We start from the raw sequence: 19956 nt of genomic DNA on the forward strand, positions 1-19956 counted from the left end.
AGTGGCCCAAGGTGTAAGGACATGGTTCCTCTGTGTTATGAACTGTTGGAATAATACAGTAAATGCAGTTTTTATTTTTAAAGCTTCCTTCTCAGAAGGGTTATTGCTTGAATTGTGCATGCCTGTGCTGAATCCTGTGCTTCGGGCAGTAACGCCTCTTGTGCATCGTTACTGCGGTATGTTTTCACCTGAGAGCTGGGGTGAACTGTACACGCATCTTCTGTCTGGTCACAAAATATCCATTCTCTCAGGCGTAAAAAGCATTCTGTAGGGCTTGCCATGCCCGATTAGGTTCTAAGGTGTCTTTCCCAACACCCAGACAGGGCCCACGAGAGGGGGGCGGGGGGTGGAAGCCGGGACCTCTGTCCAGGGCCCAGAAATTCATAGGACCCTCTGTGGCCCGTCTCAGATCTCTGTGTGGGCTATCTTGCACAGAGTATTATTGAGACTTGAAAATGAGATTTCCCAAAACAAACTGTTTTTGAACACTGACAAGACTGTAACGATGGTATTTGGGACAACGGCTACATTTTTAAAGCTTCCATTGAATGAGCTCCAGATCAGAACCAACGCTAATACCACCTTTGTCCCGGTTACTAGTTTTAAATACTTGGGCATATGGTTTGTTTATTTGGAACTTCATTTTCAAGTGTATGTACCAGGGGTTAATTGCCTGCTTCCGTATTGTGGATCTTAATAGTGACGAGGTATAGTTGGTTGCAATTGGGGTCGTTGCCCTAAAGAGTTACACATTTAAGGTACATCATATAATGTAATATAGTATTAAAAACATTTTTCTCGATAACAAGTATTGCACACCTACATGGTCAGTTAATCGGTCCACATGTCAAAGCTGGATTAGTGCCAGTTCTGCGGTTTGCTACAATCTTGAGTGCCGTCGCTGTGAGACCTATTGCCGTTCTCCAGAAGTTTTCACTGAAGCTGTCGGTATGATTACCCGACGTACGTTTCACCGTTTCCTGTTACGGCTTCTTCCGGGGTGGGCGTATCAAGCGTCTCCGACCGCCCGTTTGTACTGTGTGGGTTGCCGAGGCAACTGTGTGACGCTTTTAGCATACGGACGCGGCTAGATACAGTTGTATCAACATGGTCCTATAATGCCTAATACAGAGCTTAACCGTTATCTATGCTCTCTTGTTCTATTTATTATTGCCAATTTCTACGGCTTATGGTGCGCTAGCATCCTAGATCATATTAGTTATGTTTTCCTCCTACGACATTAGTAGCAAACATTTGTAAATATATAATGTTGCTACTTGGTAAATGTGCTCCAACGTGTGTTAATTCTTATTGAAAGATACTTAACGTGAACTAAAATAAAGGAATACTGCAATGTGGCTAAATGTGTCTTTAAAATGCTATGAGGTGTGAGAGATTTGGATAATAGTTGTACTGAACACAAAATAGTACTTCTGGATTCCTAAATAGTATAGATAGGTATGACTTAGTAATAACTGATAAGTCACTATTGGAAAACTAAATCAGTTGCCTTGGTCATATCTGGAACCCACGATACTGTAAGTACATTGACTCTTGATAATGAGAAATCACTCAACGACCATTTCCCATTAATAGACCCATCTAACACCTTGATTCTAAAAATGTCTGAAATAATTCCAGGTAGTACCAGGTGAACTATAGTAGGGCTATGGGAGACAAGGTAGAGAGGAGAAGTTAAGTCTGTTATCTTGTAATTCGTTCCTGGAACGAAATTGCTACATCAGGGGCATCTAGGAGCTCAGTAAGAGAACTGCGCCTACAATTGCTCCTACTCTCGGACCCAGAGCCGTCATAGCATCAGTGATTGTGTCTAATGTATTAAATCAGTTTGCAGAGATACCTACTGAACCTCCATAGTGATGTCGGTATCCCTGCAAGCAGAGAAACTGTGATCCTTAAACTAATGGCGGCATTTAAATGTCCCGCTTCACGTGGGCCAAAAGGAAGCCTTGACATCATCCTGTGCGACTTCCTATTGGCTTGTGTGACCTGGACCTTTAAACTCTGCCCTCTCCTACGAAGTACATATCTCTGCAAGCAGGGTGTCTGGAGTTGAAATTAACGTGGTACAGTTCCGGAGACTTGCTGCTTCAAACCTGTAATATATATATATATATATATATATATATATATATATATATATATATATATATATATATATGTATATATATATATTTATATATATATTTTTTTTTTAAAATATATATACACATTTTTTCTGTTTTACAGAAATAACATTACTTTGTAATTTATCTATTCTCCATTGTAAAAAATATCTTTTTCTTTAAAATCTACTGTACAGTATGTTCAAAAGGTTCTAATTTAGAGTTTAAATCATTAATAGATTTATCAAGCTTATCAAGCGATTCTTTATGATTTGAGATAAGAAATTTCATTACCTTCTCGAGAAACTTGTTCTTGTATAGCGCTGCTAGTTTTACATAGCACTTTACAGAGACATTTTCCAGGCACAGGTCCCATGGAGCTTACAATCTATTTTTTGGTGCCTGAGACACAGGGAGATAAAGTGACTTGCCGAAGGTCACAAGAAGCTGATACCAGGAATTGAACCAGGTTCCCCTGCTTCAAACTCAGTGCCAGTCAGTGTCTTTACTTGCTGAGCCACTCCTTCTCTATATATGTTGTGGGGGCTCAGGAGTTCCCAAAAAGAGCTTGCTTGGGTTTTGTGTTTTGTTAACCTATTCTCAGCTGTTTCAGCTGATGGAGGTTAGTGGCTCCTCCTTTCCAGGATTTAAGCCCGCCCCTCCCCACTTCCCAAGTTAGAAGGTCTTTCATTCTACTTGATATAGATCTAATGTGGTCTTTCTCCCTCCTAATAGAGGTAAATGAGAATTTTAATCCTAATAGAGGTATATTAGTATTTTATCTGGTAGTGTTAGGACTTGCGAACAGGTGTCTGACTTGTCGTGGCTCGCAAGCTTACAACGCTTTGGCCAAAGGGTTAAACTAAATGACCCTTTTTCAAGAGAATATATAAGTATTTTACTGTGTATTTTTGTCATGTTGGATGTAGCATTGGGCTTCTCTGTCGTCTGTTGTATACATATGCCACGCTCAATAGCACTCCTTTTTGACACTTATATACATATATATATTGTGGGGGCTCAGGGGTTCCCAAAAAGAGCTTGTTGGGGTTTTGTGTTTTTTTTTACAGAAATAACATTACCTTGTAATTTATCTATTCTCGATTGTAAAGAAAAATATATTTTTCTTTAAAATCTACTGTACAGTATGTTCAAAAGGTTCTAATTTAGAATTTAAATCATTAATAGATTTATCAAGCTTATCAAGGGATTCTTTATGTGATTGGAGATAAGAAGTTTCATTACCTTCTCAAGAAACTTATGCTCTCCCCTGTGGCTTGCGTATTTTTAAACAGCGAACTTTAATTTAACCCCGTTATAGCGTGACTCGTTATAACGCGAATCAGCTTATAACGCGGTTTTCACGTGGCTCCCGTTTTTTTTTTCATTTAAAATTTTTTTTTTTGGGAGTTGTTGGGCACAATTGGGAAAAAACATTAATAAAAGCTTAAAATAAAATAAAAACACAAACCCACCAAACAGCACAATAGAACAAAAGAATACTGTCTAAGTGAATAGAACATACGCTTTATGGGATTGTGCTGCCTCTGACACTGCTCTGTGGGTGGCTATGGGCGCTATTTGCGGGCTCTGGGTTCTGTGCGCTGTGTGCGCTCTGTTGGAACTCTGTGTGCTGTGTGAATTGTGGGCGCTCAAGGCCATGATCACAAAGAACTCTACCACTTCAAAGCCAGCATCTTTCATGTTAACCAAAAGACCACACAGAATTACCCCCACTGCTCACACAGTACCCCCCCTGCTCACACAGTAACCACCCCCCTGCTCACACAGTAACCACCCCCCTGCTCACACAGTAACCACCCCCACTGCTCACACAGTAACCACTCCCACTGCTCACAGTACCCCCCCTGCTCATACAGTAACCACCCCCATGCTCACACAGTAACCACCCCCACTGCTCACAGTACCCCCCCTGCTCACACAGTAACCAGCCCCTGCTCAAAATATCACCCCTCTGCTCAAAATATCCCCCCCTGCTCACAGTACCCTCCATGCTCACAGCCCCCCCTTGCTCAAAGTACACCCCTGCTTACACAGTAAACCCCCTGCTTACAGTAACCCCCTGCTTACAGTATCCCCCCTCTCTCACAGTATCCCCCCCTGCTCACAGTACCCTCCTGCTAAAAATATCCCCCCTGCTCAAACAGTAACCCCCCTCCCTACTCACACAGTAACCCCCTTCTAAAACACGGTGTTCTGTGGGTGCTGTGTGCACTCGCTGCACTCGGTGAGGGCTGAGGGCTGAGGGTTGAGGGCCGTGTGTGCGCGCACCGTGGCCGTCTGTGCGCGCCGTGCGCCTGCGCCGTTCACGCGCGCCATGTGTGCGGCTTGTGTTAGATGTGGGCTGCCTTTTCCCCCTGCTCCTCTGCGGTTCCGGCGTGTACTGTCCCAGCGGGGTCATATGACGTCACGGCATGGCAACGTGACCCCGCGGGGTCATTTGACACCAGTAACCATGGAGACGCACTAAATGTTAAACATAAACAGTACATAAAAGTTTATCAAAAGGATTAAAAATTGAATAATAAGCAACACAAATGAAGTGATAACATATATAATACAACATAAAGTATGTAAAATAGAATAAAACATTGTACCAAAGTGACACCTCAAACAAACCTCTGACCCCCTCTGCTCATGGTTATCTCTGTCATTGTTATCCTACAACACACTGTCCTGTCTGAGAGCTAGTAAAATACTGTACATACTGTACTCAGGTACTGTACTTAAGCCCTCCAGATCCGTTGTTAAAAGCCTCAGGTTTTCAACACTAGGAAAATGCATACTGAAGACCCCTGGCAGGTAGAAATGGCGGAAACGTCAACCAAACGTAAGAGGTTTACTGTACAAGAAAAAATTGCTGCGCTACACAGAATAAAATCTGGAGTCACGCAAACCAAAGTGGCTAGAGAACTAGGACTGAATGAGTCTACAGTTCGCGGGTGGAGAAAGGAGGAGGAGAAACTTCGTGATGCAGTTAAATCCATAGAAACAGACGATGGACTGAAACGTAATCGTTTGCGTGAACCTAAAGACAGCCAGTTGGATAAAGCTGTTTTTCAATGGTTTGTCCAAGAAAGATCCGAAGGCATGCCTCTGTCTGGACCCCATCTGCAAATGCAAGCCAAAAAGTTTCACAGCCAACCTCACATACACTACCGACACACTTTATTGCAGCACGGCTAGCACCGCAAGCCGGGGGATGCCCCGGCGTGCTAGCCGCACTCCCTCAGCGTGCCGCGCATCACCGATGCGCGGTCACGCGTCATCGGGTGCCTGCGCCCCCTGCACGCGTGTCCAGGGCTCCCCGAGGGAGCCCTGGTGTCCCGCGATGTGGGGGACGGCGGCAGGGGGTTCCGGGGGACCCGGCGGACCCGGCAGCGGGAGGGAGAGCACCCCGATCGGAGGGCGCTCTTCCGCTGCTTCGGTGCACGCCCGGCACCCTCCGGCGCGCGCCAGGTTACTGCTGCGGCCGAGAACGGGCAAATGCTCGAATAAACTCGGCCGCAGCAGTACTTCAACCTCCTTCGCGGCAAGTAGTGGATGGCTAGGGCGCTTTAAAAGGCGACATGGAATAAGGAAAACCGCTATATCTGTACATGTTTAAAAATGGTATACAGTTCTATCTGATGCTGGCAGTATACCTGGTGGGTATACAGGATTGCCAGCATCAATCATGTAGGTTTGCCCTCACACCCTGGTGAGGTGTCATATGTAGTCAAGGGGAGTGGCATCATGCTCTGGGTCCACTGTTAGTGACATCAGAGATGTGGCTTTTCCCTACGTTATATAAGACACAGCACTGCCTAAAGTTAGTGTGTCTTGACTGAGTGTTCAAGGAGTGTGTTCAAGTTCAAGTGTTAAGCAGTTTGAGGTTTGAGGTTACAGCAGTAAGGCTGACAGGCACAAAGAAAGTGCCTGCACTGCATCCAGGGACCTGGCACAGGGGGGGGGGGGGATCTCCCTGAGGGGAGAGGTGATCCAACTCCATTGGGAGGGCAGATTCTTCTGAAGGAGAGTGCTGTAAAAGAATGAGCGGCTGAGCTGCCTGCGGCGAGGGGCAGTTGCCTGAACCATCAATAAAGATGCCCCTGTTCAACAACACCCTCATGTGTGAGTCTGGAATTAATCAGCAGAGGAAGGCACCATGGAGGAGGTCCTCATCAGAACCATTCCCCTGCGGACGCAGGAATCCTGAGGAGGTGGAGGCGCTGCACCAACAGTAGGTAGGACTCAAGCACACTACCTCAGTACTGTATGTTTTTTGTTGTACAGTCGTTACATGAACACAGAGTGCATTACACTGTTTTCACTTTAATTAGGAATTACAGTCCCATTGTTAATGTTCAAACAGCAACTGGAATGTTACATGTATAAAAGCAGTTGCGAGTTCAGTATGTGCTGTATCTACAGTAGGTACTGTATGTGTTTTTGTGTGTTGAGCAAAAAGTTATTTAACGTTCAGTACTTTATTTACAGTATTTATGAGAAATGAACAACACGATAATTGGTGTTTTAAATACAGTACTTTATGACATACATTTCTGTATGAAATGCAGAATGCATCAATAAAAGTGTTAATTCTGTACAATTGTGCATTTTCTGTATTTTTTATTCTACTGCTGAGGTTTTAAAGACACACCGACATACTGTCACACACACACACTGACACACACACACACACACACACAATGACACTGACACACACCCTTACACTTACACACTTACACACACTTAAACACACACACACAATGACACTGACACACACTTACACACACTGACACACACACACACACACTAACACACAAACTGTCCGCCCATACTGTCTGGGTAGTGTTTCGTCATAGCCAGGAACAGCGCATGTGTCTGGATGTGGAGAGCATTGCACATGGCTCATGTAAACAAAGCAGGGACGCCACAGTCTCTTCTTTGAAAGCCGATCCCATGCACATGCGCAGTGCGATCGTAACACAGCAGTGATATGCTGGCCATTCCGAACACTGACAGACACCGGGAGCAGAGCTACCAAATGCCAGGTAAGAGATTTGTGCGGTTGCCGCTGCCCCACCGGGTCTGGGAACGCTGGGAGAGTTCTCAGCTTTCCCCCTCCGGCGGACGCAGTAGCACGGATGCCGTGGCCATTTTTTTAATAATTTTTTTTTGCGGCGGCCATTTTGTTTTTTCGCGACCCCGTTATTAACGCGGTGGTCTCGGGTGGACCCCGAGGACCGTGCTATAATGGGGTTAAGCTGTACTTGGAATAGTATTATAGACACTTGTTCATTTGAACACCTGCTCCATATACCCACCATTTTTTGGTGTCTCCTATGTCATTCATCAAATAAATTGATTTAAATCTATTTTGGAAGTGCTGTATTCTTATTTTTTCAACCCTGGTATGCTGTGCTCTGCATTTCTCTACTAGGGACCATGCCATTAAATCTAAATTTCACCCAGAAATATCATAGTTCCCATATTGAATTTCTAGATTTGATTTTATATGTGGATAAGAACAAAATGATAACAAAAACTTTTTTCACGCAGGTAGACTGCAATAATTACATTCTAAAGAGCAATTGCCATCATCCAAAATGGACGTCTAATATACTGTACCTTTTGGTCAATTTAGACGTATCCGGAAAAACCGTTGAGATCTAGAAACTTACGAATTGCATGCATCAATCTTGGAACAAAAATGTATTGATAGGAACTATCCACTAGAAGTAGAAGCAGCAAAGATAAAAGCTAGAGAATTAGAAAGATGCCTTATTCTAAATTCGAATCCTAGAAAGTGGGAGGATCACCGTGAAGCCCCGCCTCCGTCACTCATCCTGCGACGTCACAGGTGACGCGCGCCAATCACATCCTGCGCGCAGGCGCCGCACCGCTAGTTGAGGGCCCGCCTCCAGGCTCCTAAGCGTGCTCCGACTACGCGCAGATGCCGCACAAACACAGGCACTCAAGGGGTTAATGCTATCCATTTTCCCATTGCTGCTACTGACTCCGCTCCTGCCTATTGGTACACAGCATACCTGTGATTACTCCTTACCCTGCAGCTGTAGGCTGCCCTACATTCATTACTCTGCAGCTGTGTGCTGCCTTTCCATTGGCTGTCTGCTCTTTAAATGCTCAGTCAGCCCTCCTCCAAACTGGCAGAGCATAAACTCTTGTCAGTGTGTGCTTACCTCAAGCTTCCTGGTATCCTGACTTGCCTTGTCTTGCTTCCAGTTCCTTTGACCACTGCTTGCGCCCGCACTCCTGACTTCTCTGACCCCTGGACCACGGCTACGGACTCGACTATTCTGATCTCTCTATCCCTGGACCCCGGCACTGCATCAATGACCATTCAACTTCTCCTCTCCTCGACTACGGCAAGTACCTCAACTAACCTGACCTCTCCTACCTTGACCCGGCTTCACGACTACCACTCTGCACTCCGGATGTGTCTGCTTGGTTGTTGGTCGGTGACTATATATCCCCACCTCAGCCTCGCGGTCCCACCTTGTTTGTGGTGAGCACTCGTGACAGTATGCTCAGCCCAACAAACATGGACCCCGCTGAGGTGGGTCCACTCTTCACTGCACACGGCAATATGTTTGACAGACTGGACAAATATCTAGAGTTAAATAACCACCATTGGACATGCTCCAATAGTCGATTCAGACTAATACCGATCTGACTGTAAGGATCCGTGGGTGCCGGGGTCGCAAACCCCACAGGACAAGCTTACCTCAACCCACAATCGGGTGTATCGCTGTGCCCTCTCTTCCTGGTACCTCCCTGGTCTCAGTCCATGTGCGGTCACAGCACGGCTGAAGAGACTGTCGCTGCTGGTCCCGCCTCAAGGTCCCGTTCCCGTGATGCTGTCGGCGGCGTGCAGCACGCATGGACTGTGTGGGCAGCATGCGCATGCCAGCAAACAGATCCTGGCTTCTCTGCATCTCACCACCGCTGTCACGGAGTCCTCCCCACCTATCACAGTACTGCTTACTGGTAAGCCTTTCCCTTGCAGCCTGGCTATTGGTCCCTGGTACTATATATCCTCAGTCAGCCCCTTGGTAAGATGGCTGAGCATAAGACTTCTATTGTACGAAGTGCTTACTGCAATTCCTGCCTCCTTGCTTGGTACCTGTGTCTCCTGTTCCTAGCTCTGTTTTGTCTGACCTTTGGCTTCACCTTGACTCTGTATTTCTCCACACCTGACCCCAGCTTTAACTACGATGATCCACACCTCTCCAACCCCGACCACGGCAAGTACCTTCTACTACCCTGACCTCTATAACCCCGACCCGGATACCCACTACCATTCTTCACTCCAGACGCGCTCTCGAAGCTGGAGGTTGGTGTCTTCAGTATCCCCACCTCGGCCCTGCGTTCGCGCCCTTTTTGTGGTGAGCACTCCGTTGCATTGACGCAACGCTTCTCTCCCCAATCGGCAACCCCTTTGGCGGCACTCCCTGCTCTTATTCCTGTGGCTGCTGCTTCTGAAGCACGATTGCATACCCCCAAACACTATGTCAGTGACGCGCATGGGTGTCGCGGTTTCCTCAATCAATGTTTCATTCAATTCGTGCCGATGCCCTCTCGTTTCATGTATTCCCGTTATAAAGTAGCATACATCATCTATTTGCTGATTGACGATGCTCTGACATGGGCCTCTTTCATCTGGGAGCTGAGGTCGGATCTTTCCAGCGATATCGTACGCATCACCAAGGACTTCCGCAGAGTGTTTGATACACCCGGACGCAAGGTAACTGCTGCCTCCTCATTCTTGCATATCTCCCAAGGGAACCGTTACGCTCTAGAATTCTGCATCATCGCCACAGAGACTGGTTGGAATGATGAGAACACAACACAACCGTCTACAGGCTCACAGGACAACTGGATATCGATAGCAAACAGCCATCAAGCAGTAAACTATTCAACGTGGAGCAATTCGGAGATAAGCCCAGTGAGGATAGGGAAAAGGGGAGGAAACAGAGTGCAGACCCGCTTGGTATACCAACCACGGAACAGATCCTGATAGTGGCGTGGCTGCATAAACACACTGTCCTGTTATTCGGTATGGAGTAATCCTCTACTCACAATTTGAACCGTCCCTTGTTATCTCCTGGGTTAGCGTTGCACCCAGATGGGTGATTGGCGTCCCTCCGTGGCATCAGTCTGATCATAGATTCACAGGAAAAGTTTGTAGAGACAAGGAAAACAGCCACTCCTGTAGCAAAACTCAGACTCACAGCAAAAATACTAAAAACATGCTTTATTTGACTACATAAAACGGATACTGGATTTACAAACACAGAACAACCTCCTCCCACGCGTTTCAAACAAAACTGTTCTTTCTCAAGGAGTACAAGATCAGTGGGGGGAGGGTACTATTTAAGCCTCTCCTCCACTATTCTAATCAGGATAAAACACCTGTAGATAATATAGTAGTTAGTAATAACATTTAACATCAGATTTCAGAGCACCATATGTAATCAACAATGAATATGAATCCTATATCTAAATTCATTGTTAAAAAAAATATCTTAATATTGTATATACATTTAGATATTCAATGTTGGTATAATCTCCAATTGAGATTTTTCATTGTCAGGTATTTCAACATAGTTACATAGTTACATAGTAGATGAGGTTGAAAAAAGACGTACGTCCATCAAGTTCAACCTATGCTAAATTTAGACAACAGATACTGTATTTTATATCTATACTTACTTATTGATCCAGAGGAAGGCAAACAAAAAACCACATTAAGGGGGAAAATTAATTCCTTCCTGACTCCAAGAATTGGCAGTCGGATTAAACCCTGGATCAACATCCTTCCTTATTTGGTATATCCCTGTATACCTTTCCCATCTAAAAAGATGTCCAACCTATTTTTGAACAAATCTATTGTATCTGCCATCACAGTCTCCATGGGTAATGAATTCCACATTTTAACTGCCCTTACTGTAAAGAACCCTTTCCTTTGTTGCTGGTGAAATTTCCTTTCCTCCAACCTTAAGGGATGGCCCCGAGTCCTTTGTACTGCCCGTGGGATGAATAGTTCTTTTGAAAGCTCCTTGTATTGTCCCTGAATATATTTGTATATAGTTATCATATCCCCTCTTTTCTAATGTAAATACATCTAATTTAGCTAGCCTCTCCTCATAAGTTAGAATGTCCATCCCCTTTATTAATTTGGTGGCTCTTCTCTGCACTCTCTCTAGTTCCATAATGTCTTTTCTAAGGATTGGTGCCCAAAATTGTACACCATATTCAAGGTGTGGTCTTACTAATGCTTTGTAAAGGGGCATAATTATGTTTACTTCCCTTCCATCCATTGCCCGTTTAATGCAAGATAAGATCTTGTTTGCCTTTGCAGCTACTGCATGACATTGGGCACTATTGCTAAGCCTGCTGTCTACAAGCACTCCTAAATCCTTCTCCATCAAGGATTCCCCCAATAAATCTCCATTTAATTTGTAAGTCGCCTTTTTATTCTTGCATCCCAAATACATAACCTTACATTTATCTGTATTAAACCTCATTTGCCATTTACCTGCCCACGTTTCCAGTCTCTCCAAGTCCTTCTGAAGAGAAATTACATCCTGCTCTGATTCTATTACCTTACACAATTTAGTATCATCAGCAAAGATGGAGACTTTGCTCTCGATCCCAACCTCAAGGTCATTAATAAACAAGTTAAAAAGCAGGGGTCCCAGTACCGATCCTTGAGGTACTCCACTCACGACTTTAGCCCAACCTGAAAAAGTTCCATTTATGACAACCCTCTGTTGTCTGTCCTTTAACCAGTTTTCAATCCAGGTACATATTTTATTACTGAGTCCAATTTTCTTTATTTTGTACACCAACCAACATCCATCCTAATAAAATCAAACACTAGGTAAATAGTTATATGTCTATGATATTTAAGACTCACATCTGTATTAATTTATTTATTAAATCACATCAGTAAATTGTCAAGCTTCTTAACCTGCTGTAAAGTGTTTACACCTGTAAAGTGTTTACATTCCAAACATTCAATTCATGTTCATCTTAGTCTATTCACATGAGGCATCTTACATTGTTTTGTACAATCATAATATTTACATATAGCTCAAAATAAATTTAAGCCATATAATTGTTAGTCTTACTTATTGGAAATCAATATAATCTGACCAAATTGAATATATTAGATGATGACATCATCGTAAGTATACATGGATAAGATTAAACCACATCTTCAAAGGAGAGGGAAAAAATAGTTTGTAGGCTATCATATACAAAGATTAAATCCTGATGAAATAGATACAGCAATCAGTATTGCAATACTATTTTCTAAAATTACTGATAGGGTACTGTAGTACCTAATACCAGTACTGAATCCAAAAGGAAATAATCTATTGCATAAAGTGTTTGCCAAAATTGGCAAACCTATGAATTAGGACTTGTGTGTTGTGAAGGTATAAATGTGGTATGACGCATGGTCACTAAGTGAACTCAGACTGGTGAAAAATAATCACCTGCACATATAGTCATAACAAAACTGATAGATGGGTGAAAAATACCCTGAGGAGAGGGGATCCTATAAAGGGTTAGCATAAAATATGCAGAGAAAAAGCCCTGAGGCACGGTTCAGTGGCCGTATCCAGTTATAGCCTCCTGTCTATTGTGAACAATATATAATTAACAATAAACATGGATCACCATGGATGTGTACCAAAAAACAAACAGTTATGCTATGCAGTCTGTATGGCAACAAGAAGTTGCTTCAAAGTAGGTGAACTGTAGTGAGCTACAGCTCACATGTCAAACAGCCAGACACACAGGCTGGCGAGAAAGTTTATATAAAACACTTAGGTTTAATGTTGTATAGTGGAAGTAGTTAACCAAAGGATACTGCTAACCCAGATACAAGTAGCAAGTAAGTTCAGTAAATTAATATTACCCACAATATATATGATGATCCTGGGTCTGAACTTATCGTAATAATGATACAAGTAGTGGAGAAGCTGCAGCAGTGTTGGTAACTGTTGCTAATTAAATATGTTTCACATAGCCAAAATCATCCTATTGGTCCACACATAAATATGGTGACACAATTGTATGCTAAAAATGGGATACAAAGGCTCAGTCAACTTATCTGTGTGTCGGCATCGTCTGGCTTAGCTTCCTGCAAGTTACAAGATACAGCTCCGACTTCGGTGTGGGGAGTGAGTGTATCCGCCGGTTCCGCAGAGTGACGTCATGCCGTCGGGTCACCTGACGTACGTTTTCGCGCTGGGATGCGCTTTCTCAATGGTGAGTACGTGCTATCCACGTAGAGTATTTAAAGTAACAGGTTGTCATGGCAATGAGGTGGTTATTAACCCGTACATTACTGCTGGTTTAACTAACGCACGCTCAGAAAGAGTCAGAAATGACTCGTGGGGCTGAGGCTTAGTAATGGACATCAGTGCATAGATACATGGTTAGTTAATACTATGCAACTGATATCTCTTAGAAAACAATATAGTTTTGGAAAGAACGCCCACAGCTACTATATAGCCATCTTCATAAGCCCTAGTAGGTATTATATACTTGGGGTTCCAGTTATAAAGCTCATATGTAAAGCAACAAATCTCAAAAGATCTCAACAGATCTCAGAGCACACACTGCTACACAATAAAGAGTGATCTGAATGCCCTCATATAGCTGACATAAAGCACTGATCAGAGTAGGGGAGGGAAAGCTTGTGTGTATGTTGCAGTGCAAGTTATTCAGTGAGAAATAGCTGCAAACTGAGTACTGGAATGGAGAGCAGAGTGGGATCAAATCGATAATCAGGGGCAAGTGTAATGATCATGTTAACTCATGCTTTATCACTCTTTATTGTGTAGTAGTGTGTGCTCTGAGATCTGTTGAGATCTTTTGAGATTTGTTGCTTTACATATGAGCCTTATAACTGGAACCCCAAGTATATAATACCTACTAGGGCTTACGAAGATGGCTATATAGTAGCTGTGGGCGTTCTTTCCAAAACTATATTGTTTTCTAAGAGATATCAGTTGCATAGTATTAACTAACCATATACCTATGCACTGATGTCCATTACTAAGCCTCAGCCCCACAAGTCATTTCTGACTCTTTCTGAGCGTGCGTTAGTTAAACCAGCAGCAATGTACGGGTTAATAACCACCTCATTGCCATGACAACCTGTTACTTTAAATACTCTACGTGGATAGCACGTACTCACCATTGAGAAAGCGCATCCCAGCGCGAAAACGTACGTCAGGTGACCCGACGGCATGACGTCACTCTGCGGAACCGGCGGATACACTCACTCCCCACACCGAAGTCGGAGCTGTATCTTGTAACTTGCAGGAAGCTAAGCCAGACGATGCCGACACACAGATAAGTTGACTGAGCCTTTGTATCCCATTTTTAGCATACAATTGTGTCACCATATTTATGTGTGGACCAATAGGATGATTTTGGCTATGTGAAACATATTTAATTAGCAACAGTTACCAACACTGCTGCAGCTTCTCCACTACTTGTATCATTATTACGATAAGTTCAGACCCAGGATCATCATATATATTGTGGGTAATATTAATTTACTGAACTTACTTGCTACTTGTATCTGGGTTAGCAGTATCCTTTGGTTAACTACTTCCACTATACAACATTAAACCTAAGTGTTTTATATAAACTTTCTCGCCAGCCTGTGTGTCTGGCTGTTTGACATGTGAGCTGTAGCTCACTACAGTTCACCTACTTTGAAGCAACTTCTTGTTGCCATACAGACTGCATAGCATAACTGTTTGTTTTTTGGTACACATCCATGGTGATCCATGTTTATTGTTAATTATATATTGTTCACAATAGACAGGAGGCTATAACTGGATACGGCCACTGAACCGTGCCTCAGGGCTTTTTCTCTGCATATTTTATGCTAACCCTTTATAGGATCCCCTCTCCTCAGGGTATTTTTCACCCATCTATCAGTTTTGTTATGACTATATGTGCAGGTGATTATTTTTCACCAGTCTGAGTTCACTTAGTGACCATGCGTCATACCACATTTATACCTTCACAACACACAAGTCCTAATTCATAGGTTTGCCAATTTTGGCAAACACTTTATGCAATAGATTATTTCCTTTTGGATTCAGTACTGGTATTAGGTACTACAGTACCCTATCAGTAATTTTAGAAAATAGTATTGCAATACTGATTGCTGTATCTATTTCATCGGGATTTAATCTTTGTATATGATAGCCTACAAACTATTAGGTACTATACAGACTAGTGTCTCCCTAGGTCTTTCTTCCTTATAAATCATTATTTGGAATTATTAATTGGTGTGTCATAAGGGAGTGGTCTTGGATCACTTCACCACATCCCTCTGTACAAACTATATTTTACATAGTTACATAGTTGATGAGGTTGAAAAAAGACTTCCGTCCATCAAGTTCAACCTATGCTAAATTTAGACAACAGATACTTTATCCTATATCTATACTTATTGATCCAGAGGAAGGCAAACAAAAAACCCCATTAAGGGGAAAAATTAATTCCTTCCTGACTCCAAGAATTGGCAATCGGATTAATCCCTGGATCAACATCCTTCCCATGTATACTTATTTGGTATATCCCTGTATACCTTTCCCATCTTTAATGTAAGACAATATTACACTGAATAAATAGTCATTTTAAGTTTTCAATTACTCTCACTTCATAATTTTGAGTGCATTCATTGGGGAATCTTTCTGTTTGTTCTGTGAGTTGTCCCCTTATCCCTATTTGCACCTTATGATTTTCATTATTGTTATTTATTATTCCACTGTTACTTAAGCTGATGCGGGAGCCTTCCCCTCTTTCACCCATTCCCCCTTTTTTATGTATTAAACTGTGTTAGAAAAAGGATACAATTGACTAGTGGCTATTTCCATTTTTTTTAAACATTTTTTATAGTTGTTTTATCCAGACTAATTGCTTTTTCTTTTGCTGAATGAATCAAATCTTTATTATAATTATTCTCAATAAAACGGGTCTCCAGGGTTGATGTTTGTTCTTTAAAAGGATCTCAGTTGGAACAATTTCTTCTGATTCTGCAGAACAACAAATTGCATTTTTAGATCTGATTATTTGGGTTGAAAATAATGTGATTAACATGAAAACATATTTGAAGGAAGTTGGTTGTAATCATTTTATTCTCAACAATAGCTGTCAGCATAAAAAAATGCTATCAAATATAGCCTATGGGCAGTGCCAGAAGTAGAAAACAGTGTTTGTGGATCTGATATTATTCACAAGAATTACAAATATATTTTGGTACATTTTCGATCAGATGAATTAAATTATGCTAAACAATCCACGGCTGTGATTGTGCAAAGGTCAGATCTTCGTTTGTTTCTCAAACTGAGGAGTAACCCGGTGAAAAGGAATCTCTTTGCCCGCGCAAAGCTCACCGAACATGATGAGCTGGGTCACAATATTTTAGGAGTTACAGGAATAAAGTTATGAGAATGTTCCTACACTGGGTCACATATTAATTCAAATGCTCACCATGTCATATAGATGTCACTTAAGATGGATGAGAGGGAGTCCAGGTCACGCCCCAGAAGGTGAGCTTATTCAGTTTTCAATAGAGGGGCTTTGAGGATAAAAACCATGCATTTGAGATCTGAAAGTTAAATTTAGCAAGAAGTGTGTTTGTATGCCAACAAGACATATGAATTTTCATCTCCCATGCTCTAATTCCTTTTTGGGGGGAAATCTGATATTGTTACAGTATGTGGTAATGTATATGATTCCTGGTTTTTTATCCCATTATTTTTATGAAAATGTCTGCATATATCATACTGTATGTTTCTTGTATTGTTATTTTTCCATAACCAAGCACTGTTCTACTGTACCTATTTTTGTATATTAAATCTGAAATGTAATAAGTATTGTCTTTGGGCCCTAATTGAACTTTGCACGCTTTGCGTTTTCAGACACATTTTGTTACAATAGATTTTTGTGAGTTAATTACACATTTCTATTCATAAACAAGGGGCAAGGGCCCCTAGCGATAAGACTTTTGTTATCCTTATTATTGGCAGCGTTTTATGTTTTATTTGTGATGGATTGAGGTGGATATTACTCATTGGAGGGACCCAGCAGGGATGATAAGTCTCAGCTGGATAGCTGTGTGTAGTAACCCTTGTCACATATACAAGTCACAAGTTTAATGGTGGGCTGTTCCTGACAACTTGTTTTTGCATTTTTTTTTACATTTCTTCGCTGGTTTCTGCTTTTTTAATTACTTCTTCTTTTTTTCTATTTGTGCACTTGATGGGTTATTGATGGTTGCCATATGTGTGTACATTTTTTTTTCTTTAATAAAGTTTGTCAGTCAAAGATTAACTTACTGGAACTAGTTGCACTGTTTTATAAGAGAAGGTTGTGTAGAAAGCCATTGCATCAGAAAAAACAAGTCCTGTTTGGCATAATAAACTGAGGTTTAGGATAAACTCCTTCAATCTAAGCATATAGCATAACGAAGCCCTAATAGGGTTTGGTGACTAGTACCTAATGCCAGCGGCACCATAAATAAATAGTAGAGACCAATGTCCCATATATCAGAGAAAAAAAGGGGTACAGCGACCCACAAAGTGAACTCACTCAGTTTCTCCTGGAGTATCCAATCTCAGAATCTTCATAGGCGTGCAATCTCCCAGGTGGTGGCAGGAACAAGTAGAAAAATAAGGCAGTGCACTGCCCAAAGTAACAGAAGGAGGCTCACGGTTTTAAGCAACAAAAAATAGATTTATTACATAAGAAGTGGACAAAAGGGTCCCCCCTAGGCCGCAGCAGGGGTCCACCAATTAGTTTCAGTCAAAAATGCCCTTTATCATTTGATGCTTAACATCAACATGCTTTAAACCGTGATCCTCCTTCTGTTACTTTGGGCAGTGCACTGCCTTATTTTTCTACTTGTTCCTGCTTTATAAGAGACTCTACAATTTCTATGCATGTTTTATATATACATCATAGTTTATTTTTGTGAAAAAATAGGGAAAAGATCCCCAGTACCGTGCTCAGCTAAGTGGTATTCCTTGTAGAAATGATAGTAGGTATATGTCATATGATCAATAACAAGTTGGAAAAGCCATCTTATGAAGCATGTAAACCGTGTGTTCCATACAGTTAACCCTTACTCCTCTATGGCGGGCGGGACCTGTATCTAACGGTAAAATCAGTGTAAAATATCTGATTACCTAAGAACAGTATAATGTCCCCCTTAGGAGGTATGTGGGTACAAGGAACATTAGCCCCAGAACGCAGGTAAGCGGACTGGGGTACTCACGGTTGGCAGATATCAGCTGTTCCTTAGGCGTGCGTCACGCTGATGATAAACAGTAGAAAAAATCCTGCGGGAGGTAAGCGGAGCACAGCAGAGCAAATGCAGGGGCTAAACACCAAAATGAATAAAAGTCCTTTATTGCATCTAGTTCTTTATTGCAACAAATGCAGGGGCTAAACACCAAAATGAATAAAAGTCCTTTATTGCAACTAGTTCTCTTTGATAAAGGGCAGACGCCTGAAACGCGTAAGAGATTTTTACTCACCACTTACCATGATGTCGATCATGCAATAAAGGACTTTTATTCATTTTGGTGTTTAGCCCCTGCATTTGCTCTGCTGTGCTCCGCTTACCTCCCGCAGGATTTTTTCTATAGTTTATTTTTGCTTTTCCATGTTAAAACTCATTATGAAATAAATAATATATAGTAATATATAATAGTAACAGGGAATCTCCATTTTAAGACATTTCCTTGCTTCTGTATTTTAATTACCTTTCAAAAAAATTGTTACTATTAATTTTGAATTTCCCCTTTTTATAATGAACTTTATCTATGAATTTGTTTTAATATATATGGCTCTACTGCAACTATATCTGGCTATTAAGTATGTTATTTATTATCTAGGAGTAGTATTAAAAGAATATTTAAGGCCCAATCCTCTGATGAGACATCACGCCTGATGAAGCTCTTGAGGAGTGAAACGCGTAGGGCAACAATGGGTTGGGAGGGCTTAGCAGGTTATATCCTCAACTCGATTTATCCTGACACTGCGTGAGTAGGATGACCTATATTTATTATTTCTTGGAAGACACAGAGAACTTAACAAGGTAGGTATAGAAAACTCCCTCCGCCCCCAAAAAAGAGGGCACTCACGGGTGTGCAAAAATAGAAATAATAATTTATTCTTACAAAAAAAAAAAAAAAGATTTACATAAGAAAATGAAAAACAATTAAAACAAACAACATTAAAACAAGAACGCCCACAGTCTAATAAATAACAGTGAAATACACAATGAAATCAAGAGGCCATAGATCGTGAGGTCTGCTGGACGCGATCACAAAATATATGCGGTTGTACCCCTGTCTAAAATACAAAAAATACACACAACATTTTTTTGTGAACCGTTGCACAATAGAAAATAATGGTACTACACAACCCTAGGTATAGGAGAATAGCGTGCCATAGAGGCTGCTTATAGAGATAAATGGGATAATTGGCCTGAACAGATTAATTAAGTCAAAGTAATGAAGTAACCAATAATATCAGCCATATATATATAACCATAACAATATTAGCAAGTCTCAGGCGAAAATATTGCCAAAACATACAAGGTGAGCATAATTCATTTATTTTGTTGTTTTCAAACACGCTACTCACCAAGAAACTCAGTACTAGAGGTCATGATCTGAGAGACCATTGGGGGTGTTCCTGATTAGGCAGTTCTGAAGGTACGAGGGGGCTAGTGCATGGGTAGCCTTAAAATGAA

This window comes from Ascaphus truei, chromosome 3, assembly GCF_040206685.1.
Source record: "Ascaphus truei isolate aAscTru1 chromosome 3, aAscTru1.hap1, whole genome shotgun sequence".
Lineage (NCBI taxonomy): Eukaryota > Metazoa > Chordata > Amphibia > Anura > Ascaphidae > Ascaphus > Ascaphus truei.